The following is an 11,780-nucleotide window of genomic DNA, read 5'->3' as shown; positions in this document are numbered from 1 at the left end:
CATATATGGCAGTACTTTTACTTTCGTTACTTGTACCGCCGGTACAAGTAAAAAGTACGTACTTTTACTTGTACTTCGTTACTTTTAAAATTTAGTACTTTTACTCGTACTTTCGTTACTTTTTTGGGAAAAAGTACAAGTATTTGTAACGGAAATATCGAATGAAATCGTTACTTTTTTCTGAAACTCGGTAAACATTTTAAAAAAAAATGCTTATGCTATTTTAATTTATAAAATTAATGTGCAATATATATGCCTTCACTGCTAACTTCGTGTTTAAATACCTTCTGTTTCAACAGTTTCAACTTATACTGCACATTCAATTATTTTTTACTAGCTCAAAGATCTCAAAGCTTCTAAACAATTTTAAATCATTGGTAATTTAAATAAATAAAAATAATAAACTAAAAATTAAAATCAATAGATAAAATTTCTTTTTCGTGCAAATCCATAAAAAGTTTGATATTAAAATTATATTTGATTTTAAAATTATATTATACGATTATATTATAAAATTATATTATAATATTCTTCCGAATTTAAAAATAAATTAATGTCCATAACTTTCAAAATTAAAAATAATTAAATAAATAACAACAATTTTGCAAAAACATTAAAGAACATAAGAATATTATTCAGTAAAATTTTAGGTTACTTTGAATTTTCGATTTCCTAGAAATGTACTTTTAAAGCGTTACTTTTTTTGTTCAGTACTTGTACTTTTACTTGTACTTTTTACTCGTTACTTTTTAAAATAAGAACTTTTTACTTTTTACTCGTTACTTTTTTTAAAAATACTTGTACTTTTACTCGTTACTTTTTAAAACAAGAGTTCAGTACTTGTTCAGTACTTGTACTTTTACTTGTACTTTTTACTCGTTACTTTTTAAAATAAGAACTTTTTACTTTTTACTCGTTACTTTTTTTAAAAATACTTGTACTTTTACTCGTTACTTTTTACAACAAGAATCTTGCGATTTAAAATAATGCTCGAAAAGCTGATTGAAGTAACATTTTCTTCTCCCTCTAGTCAAAGTAATAAGGCCATAGAAATGTGATTAAATTGTACGTTGCATTATTGATTAAACTGTAAGAAAACAATACTAAAATTAATCATTTATCTAATGATACACAGCATAAAAAAATTACTACTGTGAAACATTAGACGCCACAAGAGTCTTAAATAAAAATTAATTAGTTTCTAATTATTTTTTATTAAGTAATGTTAATTTTTTTAAAGAAAAGCTGAAATATAATAAAGAATACAATTGAGAATAAATTGTAAGTTGATTTATTGTTTCAATTTTAAAAATACTTTACTAAAAATATTAGTTTTCCATTTTTGCAAAGCTTTCAGAAATAACTGCCGAAAAACATTATAGGTCCCAAATACATTTTAAATATAAAAAAAAAGCATGAAAAATTTAACTAAAATTCCAATTAAGTTGTAGTTTTAGAATAATAAATTAATAACTATATTATTATATTGTAAATTAAATTTTTTGTCAGATTGTGATATATAAAATAATAAACAAATTAGTTTTCAAGTTTTTCACAATTAATAAATACTACTCCTCTGTTGTGTGCAAAAAAACTAATTTATTTACTTTTATTTGTTTAATTTTAGTTTTTTAGCATTACTAGAAAATCATTAAGATACATGAAAGAGGCTTTAAAAAAAGGCTTTTTTAAAGATTTCACTTTAATTATTGTAAAAGCATTGATGTCCATATAATATATTGCATAGTATATAGCGCTTATTTTAGAAAAAAATATAACAATTAAATTTTTTTTTGGTTTATTATAAGGATGTCCTACTTCATTTAATTATTTTTCTGAACTTATTTTAAAAATAATTTAAATGATAATGTAATATTTTCAATATAATGATCCAAACTATAAATTTTATTGGGTAATTAATCTCTTTGAAAAAATAAAGGACTGATATTCTAAATCTTAAAGATAGACTTAATTAAAATTTGATAAAAAAAGGTATTATAGAGTAATGGTTAAGTGAATAGATATTACCTAAGAAATATATATGATAAAATTTTTTTATTTATTTATTAGTTTAACACATTAAGTATATGCTAGAGAAAATATAACCTATTTCCAAATATAGGCTATAACTACTATTTCCAAAACTTGGAGTTTTCACGTTAAATTAAGAATTCTAGAACATAAAACAAAGTTTGAGGTTAAACATTAAATCGTAACACTTTCAATTTACCAAGAATTATGCAAATTTTAAAATTACATTTATTCTTAATGTATAATTTATATTTGTAATTTATAAAGTATTTATTAATATTTATAATGTGTATAAATTATGTAAACATTTTTTTAATGTATTTGCATATTTTTAAAACTTTTATATCAACACTATCTTTTAAATAATACTGTAAAAAATTATGTAGGTATGCAAGTACTAATTATTTGTCATGGTTATGAATTAAAGATGATTCAGCAGCAATTCGAAAATATTAATATATTATTACAGCTTAAAAATTAACAAGACGCTGATTATACTTTTTTTACCGAATATTTAAAAGTAATCAATTAGACTAGATTAGGATAAACTGAAAGAGCACAAAAATTAAATAAATAAAAAAAAATTACCATCATGGAATGTTTACTTGGTTGAACTTTTTACCAACACTTAAAAATAAATAATTCATTAAACAGTTTAAATTTAGAGATATGCGTTTTTTATTTATTTAATTTACATATAAAATAATTTATCTTAATATAAAATATTCATGCTAAAATATTTTGAACACTTGTAATTAAAACTATTTTTTAAAAATTGCAATTTGATAAATTTGTATGCAGAAAATTTGAATAATTTACTATTATCATGCATGAAATATAAAAATAATGAAATAGAGACTTGTTTCAAAACATTGTACTTACCTCTCTTATATTACGTGTAAGCAGACAAAAAAAAAATTTAAATTCTCACTGTCAGCAAAAATTATACAAAAAATAATTTTTTTTTTTTTTTTTTTTTAATTTTTTTTTTGCAGTTAAATCCTAGAGATAAAGATATGCTTTTATTTATTTTTTTTATGCTTAAAGTATTTTGGTGAGTTTTCATATTTGAATTTCGAACATACATAATATATTGAAAATTTTATGATTGATATTTTTATGCATCAGAATTTTCTAAATTACTAGTATTGTGCATAAAATATGAAATTTATTCAAGTAAAAATCAGCTTTATGTTTTTAAAAAGTAATTTAAAAACATGTGGTATTTAAATTTCTCATAACATTTGTGAACACTCGGGGAAAAAAAACTCCACCTGACATCAACAAAACAAACAAACTGTCAAAAAAGTTTTCTTCTAAAACCACGTGACTCAACTCAAAATGTAAACTTAAACTTTTAAGCTTCATCTACACAACAAAAAAGAAACAACGAATAAAATATTCGAAAATAAAATGATATTGCTTAAAAAATCGTTTGGCGTCCGCCATTACTGCAAAACAACAGCTCAGTCTCCATCGCTAATTACGGACGCAAGCAAAGTTTAATTAAAAAAGCTAGTCGATGTACAAAACAAGAAAATTAACACTTCCCGGAAAATCAAATGACGTACAAACATAAAAGTACAATGTACAGAAGAGTAATTGCTAACTAAAGAAATTTTGTTTTGATTTTAATCAATGCTACGTAATTAAAAAGATAACAAGAATAAACTCACCTCGCGCGCAGACGATGCAAATGAGCTGCCATCTTTGCGCGGCCATGTTATTCAGTCGGTGTCCAAAGGGTGACTCGGTTGTTAGGGGAAATCTCATCCGGTTGGGAGGGGTGGAAATCAGGGGTGCGGAAGAGAGGGTAAAGAAAGGGCTAAAACATATGGGTTCTCAACCAATAAAAATCATTCATGAAGGCGGTAATGGTTAGAATTTTTTTCTCAATATACAAATAAACTTTTGAACATATCTGAACTATTACTACAATTGAAAGTTTTTTTATTTTGTCCTAAGTTCGAACATTCAAAAAATTGAAATCACTTATTTAAGAGGAGTCTAGCCCGCATATGGATCCAAATTTAATGTAAATAGTGAAGTAAAATATGTAAATAGTGAATAGTAAAAAATGTAAATAGTGAAGAGTTTAAATAGAACGCTTACTTGAAAATATCTCTAAAAAATGGTAGCTATAGTTGCATTACTGTGAAGAAGATTTTTTATAAAAAATAAAAAAAACAATAAAAAATGAAAAAAACATTTTACTGTTTGGATCTATGTCTGAAACAGTAACGCACGTAGCAATGCTATACTACTTTTAATAAAATTAGGTTAAATAAAATATCTTAAACTTATCTATCATCCCTTAAAATGATTTTTTAACATTAAATATTAATATTGGATTGTCTATTACTTATAGATAGTATATATCCTGAAAATGTTGACGCTGTTCAAATAAGGTTGAAAATATTTCGAATTGCAATTTTACTAAATATATGTTTACAAACTAGTTCAGTTTTAATTGTAGTTATTTTTTATAAAGTTTAGACTTCTTGACAGTATTGAACCTAAAATTCCTTATTTCTATCTTCATATTTATCTGCAAAGCAAAACCAGTGTTCCTATATTAGATAGTGAATTAATGTATAATGGATTTATTCGATTCAATTTGAAAATTGCCAAATCATCACAGGATTAAAACAACTTCATAATATTTAATTTAATACATTTGTTAGTTTTCCGCAAATTGCCCTCTACACATATATTTTTTTTAAAAAAAAACACTCTATTGGGTAAAGTACACACTATTAGAAGTAAAGTACACACTATTGGGTTTGCAAATTAATATTTCATCGAGTGAGAAACAAAAAGGTATTTAAATAACTAGTGACGAAATTTAGACGTAAAAAGTCAAAATTAATTTGATTGCCTAAGGAAACTTGGAAACATTTATAATTGCCTTTTACTTTTATAGCTCTCCTCTGTCAATCAAACGAATTTTTAAAAATAAAAAATTTGCCATCTTTTTCGACGCCCAATTTTGATATAGTTTTTGTTCTTACTCCGTTTTAAAAACCAATTTCCTAACCTTAATGCCTTTACCACTATATACTATATAGTACTTTGCTACTATCATAAGAGATTTATATACTATAAAATAAATTATATATCTACTTCATTTTTGATGAAGGTTCTAAAATCTATAATGAAGGTTATTATAACAGAACACCCTATATGATTACATCAACTTATCAAGATTAAAAGCTTCAGTTTAGATATTTTTATGTTCTCTGTAAGTTTTGAATTAATGGATCACAACATTGATAACTTGTTTCAGGTATTCAATATAAATTGGAGAAATTGACAAGTTCACGAATCATATATGCTCAAATTTGTATGCATCATTCGTCAAAAATAGGTGTCGATTCTCTAGCATGACTTTTTCAGGTTTTGAAACATCAATTTTCATTCAAAATTTTAATTTTTTGTTAGTCGTCACTTTAAAAACTAAGCAACTTTAGAATTCATCAAAGTAAGTTTCAAAAACAAATGTTTTATTGAAAATAACAATAATATAACGCATTTTTATTTCAAGCATATTTTTATAATGCTCAATAACAAGTCAATTTGACCATTTGTAACGCCGCTTCCATTATATGAAAGCGAAGTACTCACACTGTAAAAATATTGAGTATGAAGTGATGGCACTTTAGGTGCGTCATCCATTAAATCAGTTTTTACCGTAAAATATTGTACCAAAATTTTTACTGTAAAATTTATTTACTTAATGATTCAGTGATTTTACAGTAGTTGTTACTGTAAAAATTACGGTGTATCCGATTTTTTGTTCCGTAATATGTTCCGGGAAAAATGGATTATACGTTAAAAAGTACCGGCATGCTGAGTGCCGGTACTTTTTAGCGTAATATGATGCGGGAATTTCTTACAGTGCTGAGCAATCAGCAAAATAGTTGATGAAACAATAATGATTAGATTTGAAACAAAAATATAATTTATTAATTTAAGAAAAATTTGAATGGATAAAATAAGCATCTTATAAAAGAAAAATCAATATTAAAGGGAAAAAAAATTTAATTTCTTTTTTGATTTTATACATTTGATTATTAAAATTACTTGTACCACATTGTAAATTTGTTTACTAACCATTATTTGAGTTGTGAAGAATTACGTTGTTAAAAATATTACCGCTAAAGTCGTAATTTTAAAAATTAAATGAAAATTCTCAAAACAGGATTTTATTTGATTATTTATATAGATAATCTATCCCTTAACAAGAAAAGCAAAATTATGTACGAATTTGTAATAAAAGTACTATTTGACACAACCTGAAAAAAAATACTGGATTATCAAACCTATTAACTTTGTTTTAGAAATTAGCTGTATAACATTCCGAAGGATTTTCTATCTATTTTAATATGTATAATATTATAATTATGAGTCTTAGTGTTTGTTTTCTCTCTTGATATATCTTTATTTTAATATTTTTATTCTTTTTATGCATTCCGGTGTGTTCTTTGTTTCCATTAAGTACGCTTACCCTGTTATCGATATAAATCTAGTATTTTATATCAGAAAAAAAAACAATTATTGGATTGCTGGGAAATTTCACTTTGTTTTGAAATTTAAAATAAAAAAGTTTCCTTAAAATTTAAAAAAGAAATATTAAACTGAAAATTAGTTAAGAAATATTAAAAAAATAAAAACATTTCAACTTTGAAATGGGATTTAAAAATGTTTGAAATTAAATCCCCCAATATAGTATATTTATAAAATTTAAATATGATTTTTATATAATTCTTGTATAAAAATCATCATTGAATTTATAGTGCTTTTCGACATTGATGTAACTTGTTTTGAACAAATAAATCTTTAGTAACTGAAATAATTTTATACCGAAAATAAATGAAGTNGTTATCGATATAAATCTAGTATTTTATATCAGAAAAAAAAAACAATTATTGGATTGCTGGGAAATTTCACTTTGTTTTGAAATTTAAAATAAAAAAGTTTCCTTAAAATTTAAAAAAGAAATATTAAACTGAAAATTAATTAAGAAATATTAAAAAAATAAAACATTAAATTAAAAAGTTTGAAAACATTGAGAAGATTAAATTAACTATATGAATAGTAATTTCATGCTTATCCGCTTATGAATAGTAATATTAATTTCAGTAAACTGAGATGCATTCATGTTATTATGTTTTTATACATTTTGCAGAATTTCTTCCATAGCTTTTCATTTTTTAAATACCATATTTTTCTGATAATGTTAAGAGCAGTTTCAGCATTGATTTTACGTAAATTTATTCTTTCTGTCTCTAGTATTTTTAAGCTTTTATTCATACGTTTAGTATAAATTAGTAATACACTAAAATAATATATGGAGGGAATATATAAATTCAAGTACATATTGTCATTTGCATGGTGAAATATTTTCTTTCTACAATAATCGTATATGCATTTTGGAAATATTTGTTTTCGTTTGAAGTTTAGCTATAAAACTTAAAAGGTTTTTATTTAGATCATTTAAAAAGATCTTCTTAAAATTGCTTGTTTTAAGATTTTAAACGATTTTCTTCCTTTTTTTAAATTATTATAAGCTGCAAACAATCATCATATAAAACTTTAGAAACAACAATATACTATTACAGTTTATCAAAATTTGATCTAAAAAATAATTCATATTTTTTAGTCTTATTTAGTTAAACTGTTCTACCGTAAAGTGCTCGACTTCGCGCGCAGGTCGTCGGGCTACCGAAGCGGGGGAGCCATTCCCTCCGTAGAGGATCAAAAATGTGATGGAATGTCTTCGGATCATCCTCAGGGATGTTTCCCAGACCGTCGCCTATAGCCCATTGTGCAGCTCTAGTGCGACGTAAATGAACAACAACAACAACAATTTAGTTGGCAAAATAAAAATTCGTAAGTGTGTATTGATTGATAGGGAGTAATTTCAATTTTAAAAAAAACCCTATTTTTTCTTTTAAAGCAAAAATTTTTCAAATTATTCTTTTAAGGACAAACGCTTCCAGGTGTAATAATCAGGTTCTTTATATCTGCCTTAAAAATTTTTTTTTAATGTTTTAAAGTTAAGGTAAGGCTTAAAAGAGATTTATAGTAATTTAGCCTTTTTTAAATTGTTAGAAACAAAGAGTAACATCGTAAGTCTTAATTGTTAAGAATGTTTGACTACATCCATATAAGCACTTGCTTAAAAAAAATTTGTTATTCACATTTGCGGGTTGTCATATTTATAAGACAAAATAAATATTCTTTAGCGAATATCGAATATATTTCGTTAATTTTAGTAACACCTTAAACCCTTTACTTTTAGATTCCTAAAGAAAAAAATTAAAAGGGGGAGAAAAACCTCCGTAAATTGTTCAGTAATTGAATATTATGTGGCACATGTTTAAAGATACTTTTCACTTCTCGAATTGTTATAAAATAACAGCATCATAATACCTTATAGACGGCAATATTGTACTAAAATCTATCTACATTTACTTAACAAATTAATAATTTGTATTTGCTTTATGTCATACTTAGATAGCTAAATTATTCTCGAGTTTTGAATGAAATTAATCCGTTGATTTTTAATAAAACATTTTTTTTCAGATGCTTGAAAACATCCTCATAAATTGTTTCTTTTTTTGTCTAACGTACTTCAGTCATTTTTTAATTGCTAAATTATTCTATATTAACTTCAACGCAAAACATTGCAGACAGCAATATTGTGACAAAATTTCTTTCCCTTCTCATGTTTTTGTACTTAGATGGTAAAATAAATGTTATTGGGCGCATAATAAAAATAACCCGTTGATTTCTTAATAAAATATTTGTCTTTAGTCCCGTAATTTTTCATTTTATTTATAACATCTTTAACTATTATCCAGTTGTTGAAAAAATTAGCAACATAATAAACTAACAAAATCATGTACTTTATAGTCAGGCGTACTTTACGACAATTTAATAATGCATATTTTTTTTACAAAAAATAATTTCATTGTTTTTTCTGTTATATCTATATAGCAAAATAAATGTTTTTGATCAAATATTAAAAGTAATCCGTGAGATTTAACAAAAGCAATTTTTATTTTCAAATCTTTATGTATGCTTTAGTTGTGAAGGACTTTACCTGTACTTCACACGTGTAAAAGCGAAAGTAAATTTCGTATAAAAAAGCACTTGCCTTGTACCAAGGGCACCTTCACTTTCAGAGGGGCCCCCCGAGAAAGTTTCAGGGATAGCAAGTTCTCAACCACACCGAGAAAGTAAAGAATAGGGTCTTAGGTTAAGAGGGGGGTGCGAAGAAAAAAAAACCGTTACTTTTTTTTTCTCCCTTGCTATCCCGTAATATTACGGAACCGTTCTTGACCTTGGAACCTTCGTTTTTTTCTTCTCCTTCTGAGGGGTGGTGCAAGGCCATTCTTAGGTGTATCTCACGAATATTACTTGCCTGGTATTTGCTTCTTTTCACCTGCAACTAGGAAGCGAATTTGCAAATGTGTGTCAAAAATGTTTTGATCTTAGAATTCTCTGCATTTTTGTAAAAATGTAGGTTCTTCCGTAAATAAAGACGAATACCAGCGTTGTCGTTGTGTCAAATTCGGTGACATTATAAATCTATTTGTTTATGACAGATTTAATTGTATCCCAAACGAGCTCAAAATTAAATTTAAATAATTAAATAGAAAAAAAAATTGTCCTAATGAAATAGAAAAAAAAGGAACATATGAATAACAGTTCACAAGAACAGGTGTAAATACAAAGTTCAAAAAATAGTTTGTTAATAATTATGATATTTAAATGGTCTATCTGATATTAAATATTTTTAATTTATTAATGTACGACTCTCATCTACTTTAATTTTTGTATTAGAACCAAATAATCTAGTAAATTTTAAAATATGGCTGCAATTTATATCGATAACTTAATGGTTTTATTTGAGAAAATTAAAAATTAATAGAAAAAAACACGATAATAATTATGGCATACTAACGATACATTTGAAAAACTAAGGACTAGCGCAAAAGTCGATAATTATCTAGATGATAATTACGTTATTTGAATGGTTTACTTGACAATTAAATATTTTTTATTTCATTTGTGTCAGAAATCGCATTTTTTTAATCGTATTTTTACTTTTATTTTAAAACGAAATCAAGTGGAAAGTTATTGAAACTAGTTTTTGTCGAAAATTTTTGTGGTTTTATTTGAGAAAGTCAAAAATTCTACAAGCCAAGCTCTACGAGCATAAATCTAAACTTATGAAAGATTTTAAGAGAAGAATAAGTTTTAAAAGTTTACTTACTAAATTATGTGCTAAATACAGAGTACTTATTTAAAAATAAATAAAAAAAATTTAAAAAAAGCTGACACGTAATTTTTTCTTCCTGTTATTGCGAAATTATACTTTTGAGATTAAATTTTTAAAAAAAATTCATTAGTAAATAAGCTCTGTCTCGATCATAGGAAATTTACGAGAAAAAAACACTTAAAAATAACTTATGTCAAATTTACCTCGATAAATCAAGGCATGTGATCTTATAAATACGCTGGAAAAAAATTAATATTCGATTTTTTTTCAAAAATAATTAATTTGCAAGAGCAACTTTAAAATTTACAGAAAGGAGCTTTCGATAATATTTTTCAACTATAAAAATACAGAGAAAACAAAGAAATAATATATATTAAAGCGATGAAGAAAATTATTGACAAATAAAATTTTTTTAAATAATATTTAAAAATTTAAGAAAAGAAATTAAAGCAGAAAAACAAAATGAGGAAAAGATATAAACTCATCATCAGCTCACACGATTATATCCGCAAAAAAGAGTGCTTTCTAATATTGTATTACTCTAGTCGAAGCAAAATATATCAGTACAATAATGTGACGAGCAGCAAAAAAATTTGAAACGGAAATAGAACATATTAGACGAAAAATATAAAAAACAAAACAAATCAAGCAAAAATGGAAAATAAAAAATTCCAGAAAAATATAGATTGAAACACAAAATGCTACACATAAAGCGAGTAGCGATTTCAAATGTACTTCCACTTACCAGCATATTTCAATAATTATTTAAAATATTTTCGTTACAAGTTTTCCAGATTATGAAAATAAAAGTGTAAATAGTGATATGTATTTCATGGCGTGTTCATGCTGAAGTACAGATGCGCATTTCATTTGTCAATTTCCTTAGATTGGCCCGAAACTGAATGTATGCAAGATAGTAATATTATACTGGATAATTCAAAGTTTGTAATTAATAAGGTTAAATTCTAAATATAAATTTTAATTTTGATGATTTTTGTCGAAATTATTAACAATTATTGAAGAAAATTTTATTTATTAACAAAGACTTAATTTTATTAATTATACTTCTTTTCTTTAAAAATATTTCCTCCCTTTTTTTTCTTTGTATTTTCAACTTATGTCATGGGTTTATAGTATTTTCAGCTTACGCGCAGTATATGAATTGAATCTCCAACTTAACCTCGCAAGAAAAGCAGATTTTTTTTTGATGGTGTAAACAATATCCGAATAGCATTAAAAAATTGCAATCATTAGTAATTGCGATGAAATTGTAAGCAATAAAACGTTTGTGACATTTGGACTATCTATATGACTTGTTTTGTGTAGACATACGTTAATGAAGTGAGATTTAATTCTTCAATTTAATAATGGTTTAACGTTACGTTAACATTTGACTTCAACATAGTTTGTTGAATACAGATTACACGTTATATTAACTATTTTGATTAAACTAGTGTTC

General features: G+C 25.0%; 1 long non-coding RNA gene across 1 annotated transcript in view; it reads right to left on the bottom strand.

The window, feature by feature from the left end:
- Positions 1-3,821, bottom strand: part of LOC107451856 (uncharacterized) — a 110,523-nt gene extending 106,702 nt beyond the window's left edge. Inside the window, exon 1 of the long non-coding RNA XR_001585118.4 lies at positions 3,708-3,821. This is a non-coding gene — a long non-coding RNA (uncharacterized lncRNA). The remainder of the gene's footprint in view (positions 1-3,707) is intronic.
- Positions 3,822-11,780: the final 7,959 nt, after the last annotated feature.

The sequence above is a fragment of the Parasteatoda tepidariorum genome, chromosome 4 (genome assembly GCF_043381705.1).
Source record: "Parasteatoda tepidariorum isolate YZ-2023 chromosome 4, CAS_Ptep_4.0, whole genome shotgun sequence".
NCBI classification, from domain to species: Eukaryota; Metazoa; Arthropoda; class Arachnida; order Araneae; family Theridiidae; genus Parasteatoda; species Parasteatoda tepidariorum.
Note: the sequence above shows the minus strand (reverse complement) of the source record. Positions and strands in the feature narration are given on the sequence as shown.